At 39.5% G+C, this 13,256-nt stretch overlaps 1 protein-coding gene across 2 annotated transcripts in view; it reads right to left on the bottom strand.

The window, feature by feature from the left end:
* C1QTNF7 (C1q and TNF related 7) overlaps positions 1-13,256 on the bottom strand; it is a 104,757-nt gene that overhangs the window by 15,186 nt on the left and 76,315 nt on the right. The window lies entirely within an intron of this gene.

Genomic DNA, 13,256 nt, shown 5'->3' with positions numbered 1-13,256 from the left:
GTTTCCCTCTGCTGTGTATTTCTTATATTTCCTTGGCAACAGCGATATATAATTTATGATGTCATTTATGGAAATTAGACAGCTGAAAAAAATCTTGTTTTTATCTTTATTTTCCTCTCATTCTTCTCAAGCAATGAGAACTCTTATTGAAAGGAATGTTTCCAGAGTTAGTGAAGTGGACGTTGACCACACACTTGACCAAGGAGACTGCTGGGCTCCCCATTCTGATCAACTTAATTTTGCCTTTGGGATCCACTCTCCACACTGGAGGAAATGGTCCTTTGAATTTGTTGGCTGTCCAAAATCTTAATGCCATCATAGTATGGTCAAAACAATATCTTGAGCATAGAAGCTAGTCATAGCTTACTGCTGAATTAGAGTCAAATTTTAATCAGATGAAGTCTCTGGGTCTGTTTTCTCATTTTCAAAATAAAATGGTTGTCCTTGATCATTTCCAGGGTTTCTCATAGTTCTTAATATTCTCGAACCAAATGATGATGTCCGATGTCACCCATTTACAAGCTTAATTTCAGATGATACAGCCTTTTAATATGTTCATTTATTTGTTTATAAGCGATAACTTCTTAAGTGGGCTTTTTCTATTATCTCTTCTTTGGAGTAGCCCAATCTCTGCCAGGGGGCTCAGAAGTGGGTGAATTTGTAGACCAATAAAAGAATAGATGCATTCTTATTTTTCTGCCTTAAAGTGTTCATACAATTTGTGGATATTCATATTTTCTTTTCTGTGTCATTGGTAACTTCTCTAACTTCTCTTTAATGTTGCTTACCACACAAAACAAGGTTTTCTTTTTCTTTTTTCTATTATTATACTTTAAGTTCTAGGGTACATGTGCACAATGTGCAGCTTTGTTACATATGTATACATGTGCCATGTTGGTGTGCTGCACCCATTAACTCATCATTTATATTAGGTATATCTCCTAATGCTATCCCTTCCCCCTCCTCCCACCCTACAACAGGCCCCGGTGTGTGATGTCCCCTTCCTGTGTCCAAGTGTTCTCATTGTTCAATTCCCACCTATGAGTGAGAACGTGCGGTGTTTGGTTTTTTGTCCTTGCGATAGTTTGCTGAGAATGGTGGTTTCCAGCTTCATCCATGTCCCTACAAAGGACATGAACTCATCCTTTTTTATGGCTGCATAGTATTCCATGGTGTATATGTGCCACATTTTCTTAATCCAGTCTATCATTGATGGACATTTGGGTTGGTTCCAAGTCTTTGCTATTGTAAATAGTGCTGCAATAAACATATGTGTGCATGTGTCTTTATAGCAGCATGATTTATAATCCTTTGGGTATATACCCAGTAATGGGATGGCTGGGTCAAATGGTATTTCTAGTTCTAGATCCTTGAGGAATCACCACACTGTCTTCCACAATGGTTGAACTAGTTTACAGTCCCACCAACAGTGTAAAAGTGTTCCTATTTCTCCACATCCTCTCCAGCACCTGTTGTTTCCTGACTTTTTAATGATTGCCATTTTAACTGGTGTGAGATAGTATCTCATTGTGGTTTTGATTTGCATTTCTCTGATGGCCAGCGATGATGAGTATTTTTTCATGTGTCTGTTGGCTGCATAAACGTCTTCTTTTGAGAAGTGTCTGTTCATATCCTTTGTCCACTTTTAGATGGGGTTGTTTGTTTTTTTCTTGTAAATTTGTTGGAGTTCTTTGTAGATTCTGCATATTAGCCCTTTGTCAGATGAGTAGATTGCAAAAATTTTCTCCCATTCTGTAGGTTGCCTGTTCACTCTGATGGTAGTTTCTTTTGCTGTGCAGAAGCTCTTTAGTTTAATTAGATCCCATTTGTCAATTTTGGATTTTGTTGCCATTGCTTTTGGTGTTTTAGACATGAAGTCCTTGCCCATGCCTATGTCCTGGATGGTACTGCCTAGGTTTTCTTCTAGGATTTTTATGGTTTTAGGTCTAACATTTAAGTCTTTAATCCATCTTGAATTAATTTTTGTATAAGGTGTAAGGAAGGGATCAAGTTTCAGCTTTCTACCTATGGCTAGCTGGTTTTCCCAGCACCAACAAAATAAGGTTTTTTGTATCATTAAAGTATTACAGTATTTTCTCTGTTCTTCAACACAAGTTGGATTTTTTTTTCTTTTTTATTATTTTTCATCTGAGATAATTTATTGTAATCTATGTCTTTCTGAACTCATTCTTTTTCCCAGAGAGAATGAACCTTTGAAAATGTCTCTGAGAGTTTTCAGAACCTCAGATGTTGATAAAGCTTGTCAGTGTCTATTTCACTCAGTTATTTTCACACTTATTTTAGAAGCAGTGGTGAAGTGATGGGTAGAAAAATATGCTGAAGGAAGTATTGACTCAGAATAAAAGTCAGATTCCATTTTTACCTGCCACTCACCCCAGTGATGGGGTCTTATTTTATCTTTCCTAGGCAGATAATCTTCCTTTCTCAACTTGTGTGCCTTTTTATCCCTATATCATTTATTTACTTTTCAACTGAATTCGGTCCATTCCATTCCAATCCCATCAGTGTTCCCAGAGCAACTAACAGTTTGCCACTAACCTAGCTCTCAAAAAGAAGGTTCAGATTTGTAGCTTTTGTTAATTTTCTTTGAGTGAATACCCCCGACATGGTCAATTTCAAGCTAACAATCTGACCTTCACTGAATGCAGAGTTGGGAAGTTATAGAATGTAGAATTGTAGAATTGGCCCTTGCTGGCAGGTGTAAACTAGCTCTGCACACCACTACACACATACATACACACACACTCACACACCATTTTTCTAGGTAGTAGAATTATTTTAAAAAGACGTTTCTAGCTGATATGTAATGAACATGTACAATGTGCTAAGACATGACAAGCATCACTTTCTTTAATCCTCATCATAACCTCTTGAGGTGATGATAATTGCATTATCCTCCTTCTACAGCTGAGTAATTTAGACAGTCTGATCCACAATTGACACACCTAACCACTTAACATATTTACTTCCTAGGTTGTTGCTAACTTTAAAAGACCACATTTTTTGCATCCAAACAACTTGCAGTTGCATACCCCTTGTTTCTTCCTTCTCCTCTCCATGGGTGCCCTCGGTTGTGTTAGGAATCGAATCTTCTCTTTCTAACCTCAGTGCCTTGCTTATATCATCTGCAGTAGCTGCAAGCCATTACCAACCATGTCGTCCCTATGGCTCTTTCTCCATCTGTTCACATTTATCTTCTGTATGCATCACTTTCTACAGAAAGTCTCCCTGATATTCTCAACCAGATACAACCTTGTCTTCTCCTGAACCCTTCTAGCACATAATTTGGATCTCTCATGCACTTTAGCTCGCTGGTTCTTAACTAGATCTACTGAATGAGCACATCAGCAGATTAAGTTAGGCATTGATATTTTTTAAAAGCTCTGTGGATGGTTCCGATGGGCAGCCAGGCTCTAGGAATCTTTGCCTTCTCTACTGTTGCTCAAATGATGCCTTATCTGCTTGTCCTTACAAACCAGGGAGTTGTAGTGATACAAATATGGTCTTCTTTGTGTCTCATCCTGTTCTTTTATTTATTACTTCATCACATATTTATTTAGCTGCTACTATATGTCAGATGCTGAACGCTTGGTCTTAGTGTTCAGTAAGGAGCAAACAAAGAGTCCTTGTAGAGACAAAATCTAGTGGGGAAGAGAGGTATTTATGAAATAATCACAGAACTATGCTTAACAGGATATGAATTGGGAATTCCCATCCACTTGGAATTTCAGCTGAAAACACAAAGCAGAGAATGATAGGCAACCAGTGCTCATACATGGACTTAGAACTTGTTAAAATCCAGCTGGATCTGGCAGTCACCATCAGCCATTTTCAGTCCACATAAGAGAAAACTAGAAACTCAGAAAGGATTAGTGTTTGAAGAGAGGCATCAAGATAGAGTTGTGGAGAAGGGAAAGCAGTGCAGGGGCAGCTGTCAGAGAGGCAAGAATATATGCCCTCCCTAAGAGAGAGATGGTACTGAGGAAGGCAGCTGAGTTGGGCCATCTTGATGGGACTTCCTGGGCCAACGAGTCCTCCTAGTTGGGGGAGGCCACTGAGAAGTCACTGGGTGTATCACTGCATACAGAAGCTGAGGCTGGCGTGGAAGCACTGCAAGCTATCAACCAAGGAACACCTTCACCCCGAAACAGCCAGCATTTGGCTACCTGGAGTGCACAGCAGCAGACATTGGAGCCAGTAGAGGATCATACAAATAGCACTTATTAACTAAAAATAATTCAGTCGCTTTTTTCCTGATTCTTCTACTCTCTGACCTGACTCAAGAGGAGCTGAAAGTGAAAGGAGGTGGCAGGAGATGGGAGAAGAGTGAAAGGGTATAGCATATCCTGAACTACAGTCATGGAGATGGACAAGTATTGTATTGGATATATAATAGAAAATTTGATTTAGATTTGTCTTTTTAATATCTGAAAATGAGTCACAATTGACTAATAAAATTGTTCATGTAACTGGAAGTTACCAGAAAGCCAAGAAATTTGCCTGAGATGTCATGAAAGGGCAAGGAAAAAAGATCCAACAGAATTTGGCAAGAACAAATGATGGAAGAAAAATGAGATTATTTGTTATTCATATCATATGAAGGACAGTTAATACTATTTGATAAATTCAATAAGTTTTGGAGAATGCTCTGAAGGAAAAAATAACGGATATTGTGGAGTGTTTAGCTGGACAACCCAGTTGAATCTTGCCTAAAGAGAGAATTTGCCTAAAGGAATGACATCTGACCTAAAAGGGGGAAAAACAGTAAGCATGAACCTTGCAGAAGCGCAGAAAAACACATCCAGGCTGAGAGAATGCCATATACAAAGGCCCTGAGGTGGAAGAGGATGATGCTGAGTGGAGGCCAGTGGGAAAGAGCAAAGGCAGGCATGAGCCTGCAGGGAGGATGTGCCTGGGCCAGGCGGGGCTCTGTTGGCTACGGGAGGTTCTGATCCTTATCCAGGGGTCAGTAGGTTCCCCAGAAGGGCTGTGAGTGGGATTTCATGAACGAGGCTGTTGACCAGGTAGAGGTGGTACCTGCTGCCGCTTTCCTGGCTTTTCAAGCTGACTTCAACCAGCTGAAATGACTCAGTTTGGTTTGTAAACTGAATCTGCTGTCATTGCAGGAAAAGAGGTGGGTTCTTATGAGAAAAGGAGTTTGCATATTTAAAAAACGCAATTCACTGACTCATGGAATGAACAAATGTCATTGACCCCTGTGTGTGCCAGGCACTGTGCTGGGCCCTGAACATACAGCTTTGAAAGCAGAAGACAGGATCTCAACTCACAGTTCTTACATTGCACTGGGAATTTCACACTGTTAGAGAAGAAGGGATCTCAGAGGTTTTATCTGCTTGAGTTTCCATTTCACAGATAAAAAGCCAGATTCAGTAAGAAGTGAATTGCCCAAATAACCTATTTATGCTAAACCAGAACTGGAACTCAGGTGCCTGCAGGATGGCCAAAAGAGTCTTTGCTCTACAGCCTTCACTGATACCTGGTTCCTAACTTCACATGTAGAAGACAATCCAGTGTTTTAATCTACATAAATATCCATGATTGTGGATAAATGTGAATTAACAATATAGCATTATCCTGGATCATAATACTTTACCTTGCCCAAAATATCACTTCTCGTATTTTAAAACATAAAAAACTTAAAAACTTATAGAAAGTTGGCCAGATGTGGTGGCTCATGACTATAATCCCAGCATTTTGGGGGGCTATGGTGGGAAGATTGCTTGAGACCAGCCTGGGCAATATGGCAAAACCCCATCTCTCAAAAAAAAAAAAAAAAAAGCCAGCCATTGCTAGAATGCATATATAGGCCCATCTCCTCAGAAGGCTGAGGTGGGAGGATGGCTTGAGCCCAGGATGTTGAAGCTGCAGTGAGCCGTGTTTGCACCACTGCACTCCAGCCTAGGTGACAAAGCATGACCCTTTCTAAAAAAAAAAAATTATCAAAAGTTTTAAACATGTTAAAAAAATAGAGATCAAGTAGATAATGAATTTCCATGTACCCACCGAGCTATTTGGAAATTTAGCATTGAATAGACAGGAAATAATATTAGATGAAATAATATTCGGTTAGGGTAGATATTAGATGAGAATGCATTTTCCCTGATCCTTTGGTCTTCAGAAGGAAGGATTTTTCCAAGTACACCCTTTTCCTCCCTCACCTCTTGATTTATTCTGCCCCGGGGAAGGTAGGATGAATTCTCGGATAGGCAAATATGAAAAGAACAACTAGGCATGTTCAGGTCAATGAACTGGAGATAAAAAATCTGCCAAATCCCAAGGAATCTGGATTAAGAAGCTCCTTTGCTGTCATATCTGAGCAATATCTTTTTTTTCTTTTTTTTAAAGCAGGTTTATTAGAGTATAATTATTAAAATATAAAATTTACCCTTTTGGTAAATTTTTGATTTTGGTAAAATTTGGTAAATATGATGATTTTTGGCCAATGTATGCAATTGTGTAGCCACCACTAAAAAAGAGATACAGAGCATTTCCATTCCCTCCAAAGTGTTCCCTTTTGTCCCTTTGTTGTCAATCTCCTCCACCCCAGCTGCCTGAAACCTCTGATCATATATCTGTCCTGTAATTTTGCCTTTTCCAGAGTGTCATATAAATAGAATCTTACAATATGTGGGTTTTTGAGGCTCTCTTCTTTCACTTAACATAATGTTTTTGAGAGTCATTTGTGTTGCATGTTTCTTTCATTGCTGAGTAGTATTCCATTGTATTGCTGTACCACAAATTTTAAATATCTATATCTATATATTTATTAACCATCTACTATGTGCTACCTACAGTGAGTCCTGACCACTTAGTGAAGTAGGTATTGTTATCTCCTTATTACAGATGTGGGAACTGAAGTTTCTAAATGAGAGAACTGGCCCAAGGTCACACAGCTACTGAGTGATAGATTTGGCATTCAAACCCAGATTTGTCTGACCTTCAAACCAAGCTCTTGGTTTAAGATGAGGAGAGTGATAGTACTTGGCTCCTTGGATTGTTGTAAAGATTAATTGAAATAATCCACAGAAAATGAGTTCCTGTTGCCTAGCACTTCGTGGGTGCTCCATAAATATGAAGTGGGTGAATAGTGCTGACATAGCTGCCACTGCTCTTACTACTGAGCTTTGGCTACTGTTCTTTGACAAGTGCCATTGACTATCCTGAGTTCTCTACGCGCCTCTTGTTTGCGCCTGAAAAGCGTCCGAAGGTCAGAGGCCTGGAAACAAAGCCTCCACTCAATGATGCAAACCATTCCAGCCACAGAATTTTGAGAGTGTCTTTGTGACATTATGTAGGCATAAAAATAGTGGTGATCATAACAATACTGTGCTAATACCTTACATTTATTATTTAGTAGAAAAAGCTCTTCAACTCTCTTTTTCTTTCAGGCATCTAAGGTCTATTTGAACATTTTGGTGTTTCTAAACATTTATCCGGATAATGGGGGGTCCATGTTCTCTGCTTTGTTTATTGCTAAAAACATGTGAGGCATTCTGTGGGGAGGGTGCCTGAGGACGTAAGCCAAGTTCAGGGTCAAGAGCTACATTAGACCCAACAAAGGCAAAGATTTAGCGGCAGGTGGTGCCTCTTGCATACACATTCACTTCCAGCCAAAACGATGTCCTCAGCAGACTCCATCACATTGGAGAGAGAGCTGGGAAATCCAACAATGACTCATAGTGTGCTGGGGAGGAAAACTGAGCACTGAGGTTTGGAAAAAAAAAAGACAAAGCAATGGAATGTTACCCTAGAGTCTAAACTAGCAGGAATCTTCATGTCTTCCCCCTTCCCACTGACATTTCTTTGTGGATTAAGACTGCTGGCTTTGAAGGACAAAGTCATCATTGTCCAGCCATGTGACCTTGAATAAATTGCCTTGGGCAAAAGACTCTGAGCATTACCCCTCTGAAACCTTAGTGTTCTCTTCTATAAATTGAAATTTAAAAAATGTCCAAAGTAAGGTTGTTATAAAGTTTGATGAAGTAATGAACCTTGTTGACTGACACATTTGTGCTACTCAAAAAATGTTGATTTCTGTTGGTGCAGGGAGGAGCATATTTAAGTTACAGGCATTCCTTTTTCTTTTGATAGTGTTTACAGTTTACGTTCTTGTTGGGACTAGGAAATGCATGTCTTTGGAGGCACTTTAGATCTGTGTTTTCAGGATAATCTCATCTATGTGATCAGAAACACTCTCCTTAGGGATAGAACTTCTAAGCAATTTCTTGAAAACTGAAGTATGACTGAAAGGTGTCTGAGAAAATAAGTGCCAGAATGGAATAAGTAGTTTCTTCAGCGAGAGCTAATGGTTCAATAAAAGCCTGGCATTGAGAGAGAACAAGGCACCTTGGAGAGGGTGAGAAAGCTGGGGAGGCTGAAGAAGAGTGAGGAGGAAGAAGGGCAGGGGGTGGAGCCCGTTGAGGAGGTTGTGGATGTTGAGGCTAAGCTTTCTTGGGGGACTTAGACTTTATCTTCAGGGCATTAAGAAGCCAGTGAAGAGTTTGTGAGTGATGAGAACCATATATAATTCCTATTAATAGATAGATTTCTTGGACTGCTATCTGGAGAAAGGATGGGAGGCAGCAAAAATGAAGCAGACTTGGGCAAAGATAGGTAAGAAAACCACCCCACAACTGGCGAGGATTCTAATATAATGGGATTCTAGAAGATTAGGCAGAGGTTTGGTTTGTTTGGTTTTTGTTTGGCCGTGTGTGTGTGTGTATGTTTGTGCGTGTGTGTGTAGATGTATGTGATTTCCTTTTAGTATTTTTTCCTATTCATATACACTTTTTGATCAAAATACATATACTTTTTTTTTTAAACCTCATGTATTTTCTATAATTGTCCTATGGAACTATTTGTATTTTGTTTTAAATATACAAACGAAATATCAGGAGGAAAAGGTAGAAAAACAAGAGTAAATAATTATTTATATAGTTCTATTTCTCAGAACTATACCGCTGTTACCACTTTGGTTTCTTTCTTTCTGTTATTTTTGTTCTCTCTGTGTATTCATAGGTCTTCTGTTCAAAGATTTGTAATAGTACCTATGCACTGTTGCTGTGTGCTTTTTCTTTAACCTCATATTATATCATAAGTGTTTCCCCTATTATGTTTTAGAGCAAATAATGGCCAAACAATATCCATTAAGCAGTTGTACAATAATTTATTTAACCCCCTTCTCTCCTATTATGGTATAATTAAGCTGTTTCTATTTTTTCCTAGTATAAATGAGATTACATTGAAAGTTTTGTGCATAAGCCTTTATCCCTATTTAGGATTATTTCCTTAGGATAGATTCCCAGAAATGGAATTATTGGATCAAAAGGTCTGTATGTTTTATGTCTTTCTTGGTACATGCTGCCAAACTGCTTTCCAAAAGGTTGTGTGAATTTACACTGCCCCGTCCCTGTATAAAAACAAAATCCTGGGGAATGTAAGTTCCCCCACAGTCAGGCACCTTTTGTCCCTGGAACACAGACAGAGCCACAGAATCTCAGATTTGGAAGTAGCTTTAAAGGTTAGTGAAGCTAACCTCTGCTGTGAAGAGAGCGTCAAAACTTGTTCCACAATGGTATTGGCAATTGTACCATTTTTGAGTTGGGTGGCACCTCAGAGGTCATTTTGCATAAATGCCCCAAATTGCCTACACAATCTCAGCCAGGGGTTCTGGGTAGTCTCTGTGCTGAGGGCTCTGCATGCACCAACTCAGTCTCTCTATAACCGCAGGAGAAGGATACTGTTATTGTTCTTTTCATTCTTCAGATGGAAAAACTGAAGCACAAGAGGTAAATAACTTGTCTCAGGCCATGTGGTCTTAGGCTCTTAACTACTATGTTTTGCTACCTCTTTTCAGTAAATACCTATATAAACTAAAGAGAGACAAGCACTACAAAAGAAAAGAAGAGGGGTTGGTGAAAGAGATTAAAAAGAGTGCCTACTGTGGTTTGGGAGATCAGGGAAAGTCACTCTAAGGATGAGATACCTGGGGATACCTGAGGATGTCTTAGCCAGGTGAAGATGGGATAAAAGCCTCACAAGAAGGGAGAACAGCATGTGAGAGGGCCCTGGGGCAGGAGAGGACTTCGGGAATTTTAGTAACTGAAAGGACAATGGGTTGGAGCTTATAAGACAAAATAGCCTGTAAGAAAGGAGGTCAGAAAAATAGTAGGGGTCAAGTCATTTCAGGGCCTGAAGAGGTTGGCTTTTATCTTAACAGCAGTGGGGTTCCATGAGAGGGTTAGAGGAGACCATGATCTTTGTTGTGCATAAAATGATGATGGAGAAGGCATTAGAGAGGGCTTGGCGGCGGGGAGGTGGGAGCAAGTTGGGAGGCTGATGCAGCCAAGTGGGCAAAGATGATCATGTCTGGTCACTGTGGCTGCAAAGGATAAAGAGAGAAGTAGAGAGATTTTCAACAGACTTTTATTTAAGTGCTGATGGGTGAGATGTAGCCTCTTGCCAGAAGCCTTTTGGGCGCTTGTCCATGCAGGCTCACCCTGACGAACCTTCTCTCTGCCCCCATGGTAATCCCCAGTGTTGGAGATGGGGCCTGGTGGGAGGTGTTTGGGTCATGGGGATGGATCCTTCATTAATGGCTTAATGTTGTCCTTGCAAGAGTGACTGAGTTCTTGAGAGATCTGGTTGTTTAAAAGTATATGGCACTTCTCCCTTCCCTCTCCCACTCAATCCATGTGAGAGGCCTGTTTCCTCCTTTACTTCCTGAGGCTCTCACCAGAAGCAGATGCCAGCACCATGCTTCTTGTATAGCTTGTAGAACTGTGAGCCAATTAAACCTCTTTTCTTTCTTTTTTTCTTTTTTTTTTTTGAGACAGAGCCTTTCTTGATCATGGCTCACTACAGCCTTCAACTGTTGGGCTAAATCAATCCTCCTACCTCAGCCTCTCAAGTATCTGCAATCACAGGTGTGTGCCACCATATTTGTAGAGACAGCTTCTCACTATGCTGCTCAGACTGTTCTCGAACCTTGGACTCAAGTGATCCTCTTGCCTTGGCCTTTCAAAGGGATAGAATTACAGGCATGAGCCATGGTGCCTGGTCTCAACCTCTTTTCTGTATAAATTATACAGCCTTGGGATCTCTTTATAGCAATGCAAGAATAGACTAACATAGTCACATGTTTCATGAGTCATTTTATATTAAATGCTCAGAATAGATAAATCCATAAAGACAGAAAGCAGATTGATAGTTGTCAAGGGCTCAGGGGAGTGAGAAATGGGGAATAGCTGCTTAGTAGTATGGGGTTCTCTACTGAAGTGATGAAAATGTTTTGGAACTTGATATAGTTGGTGGCTGCACAAGATTGTTAACGTTCTAAATGCTGCTGAATTGCATATTTTAAGGTGGTTCGTTCTTCATTATGAGAGGTCATTTCAATAAAAAAATTTACAAAGAATACATGGGAATGAAATGCACTAGTTTCAGGTCCTCAGTGGTTAACTGAAGGACAGAGAAAGAATAAAAGGTAGATCTTTAGCTAAATTTATAATTTTTAAATTTCTTTATAACATAAAAGACCTGGAGGAAAACAAAAACTGTCACTACTTGGGCTATCCCTGAAAAATCTTTTGTATAGGGAAATGCAGCTAAGACTAAGGAGAATGCAGTAGACAAGCAAGAAAGCAGTATTGGCTGCATTTCGGCTGATTTTTCTTTCCACTGAAGATTTTTCTTTCCTCTGACTTTTAACACAAGAGGAAGGACTTCGAGGTCATGAGACTCAATTTGGTGTGCTGCGGCCACAGTTCCTATATTAGAATCAATGCAATAATGCAATGCTAATCTGAGATATAACAAACTGCAGAAGTTGGCTTCTTACAATTAGTCTGTCTTTCCTCAGATGGAAAAGGAGTTGTGTGAGACAGCAGAGCACTTCAGGGTCAAGAACTCAGTCCCTACAATCAAGGCAGGATCGAGTATCGTGGAGAGAACCGGTGCCTCTAGTGAGTGGCTGCCCAGGTTACAGGTAAGGGGAGCTAAGGAACCCAACCTACTGAGAGGCCCCTGTACCCTGCCTGGTCCAGGCACTGTGTACATGTCAGCATGGTCAACTTTCAGGATCACCTCTAAGTGGGGGTTGGTTTGCCGGCACTTTGTACTGGAGGAAATGGAATCTCAGATGAGGAACATGCCTAAGGTCACAGAGGGAGTTGAACAGAGCTGGTATTCCAATCCTGTCTGCCCAGTGCCAGAGCCTATGTTCACGGTAGTGCCTCTAGTTCTAAAACAGATCCTGGCATGTAGAAAGTGCTGGATATATATTTGTTCAATGAATTAATTAATAATAGCAAAATGAAATAATTTCTAATGGTGTTATTAGTTTGGTAAAGATGCAAAGAATTAAAACTAATTAAAGAGCAGGCACATTTATAGATTGTTCATGCAAATATAAAGTGGTATAAACTTTTAGGAGTGCAAAATTTATATTGGCAAATATATATAAAGAGTCTGAAAATTGTGCAAACCCTTTTTCCCAACACTTTCCCAGGATGTAATTTAAAGACAACAATTTTTAAAAAGTACTCAAAGCTCTACAGCAGTGGTAATCACAGTGTAACATTTTTTGATGTTATAAATGATTTGTTCTATAATTAAAGATTACTTAAATCAATGGCACATCAGCAAAAGGACTGTTTTGCAGTTCTTAAAAATCTATGTACTAAAAGAACATTTAATGACAAAGGCAAATCTTTTTTAACATATTGCTTAATGGAAAAAGGAGGCTACCAAATAGTGTCTCTAGTTTGTAACATTTATTCCAGTTTAAAAATAATATATACAGGCCGGGTGCTCATGCCTGTATTCCCAGAAATTTGGGAGGCTGAAGTGGGAGGATTGCTTGAGCTCAGAGTTTGAGACCAGCCTGGGCAACATAGTGAGACCCCATCTCTGATCTCTCTCTCTCTCTCTCTCTCTCTCTCTCTCTATATATATATATATATATATATATATATATGCATCAAATAAAAAGATGAGAAGGCCCAACACCAAAATATTAATGTAGCCACATTACTATACAGAGAGGTTATGGGCAATTTGTATTTTCTAATTTTATTTCTATTGTACTTTCCAACTATTTTTCAAGGGGAAATAAGCATATTCTTTTGGTCTTAGAAACAAGTCAATAAATGCTACACGAAAACAAAACAAACTTGCTCTACTCATCTAACAAACAATATCTTGTGTGGATGAAA

The sequence above is a fragment of the Theropithecus gelada genome, chromosome 5 (assembly GCF_003255815.1).
Source record: "Theropithecus gelada isolate Dixy chromosome 5, Tgel_1.0, whole genome shotgun sequence".
Lineage (NCBI taxonomy): Eukaryota > Metazoa > Chordata > Mammalia > Primates > Cercopithecidae > Theropithecus > Theropithecus gelada.
The sequence above is the reverse complement of the archived record's forward strand: the minus strand, read 5'-3'. Positions and strand labels throughout refer to the sequence as shown.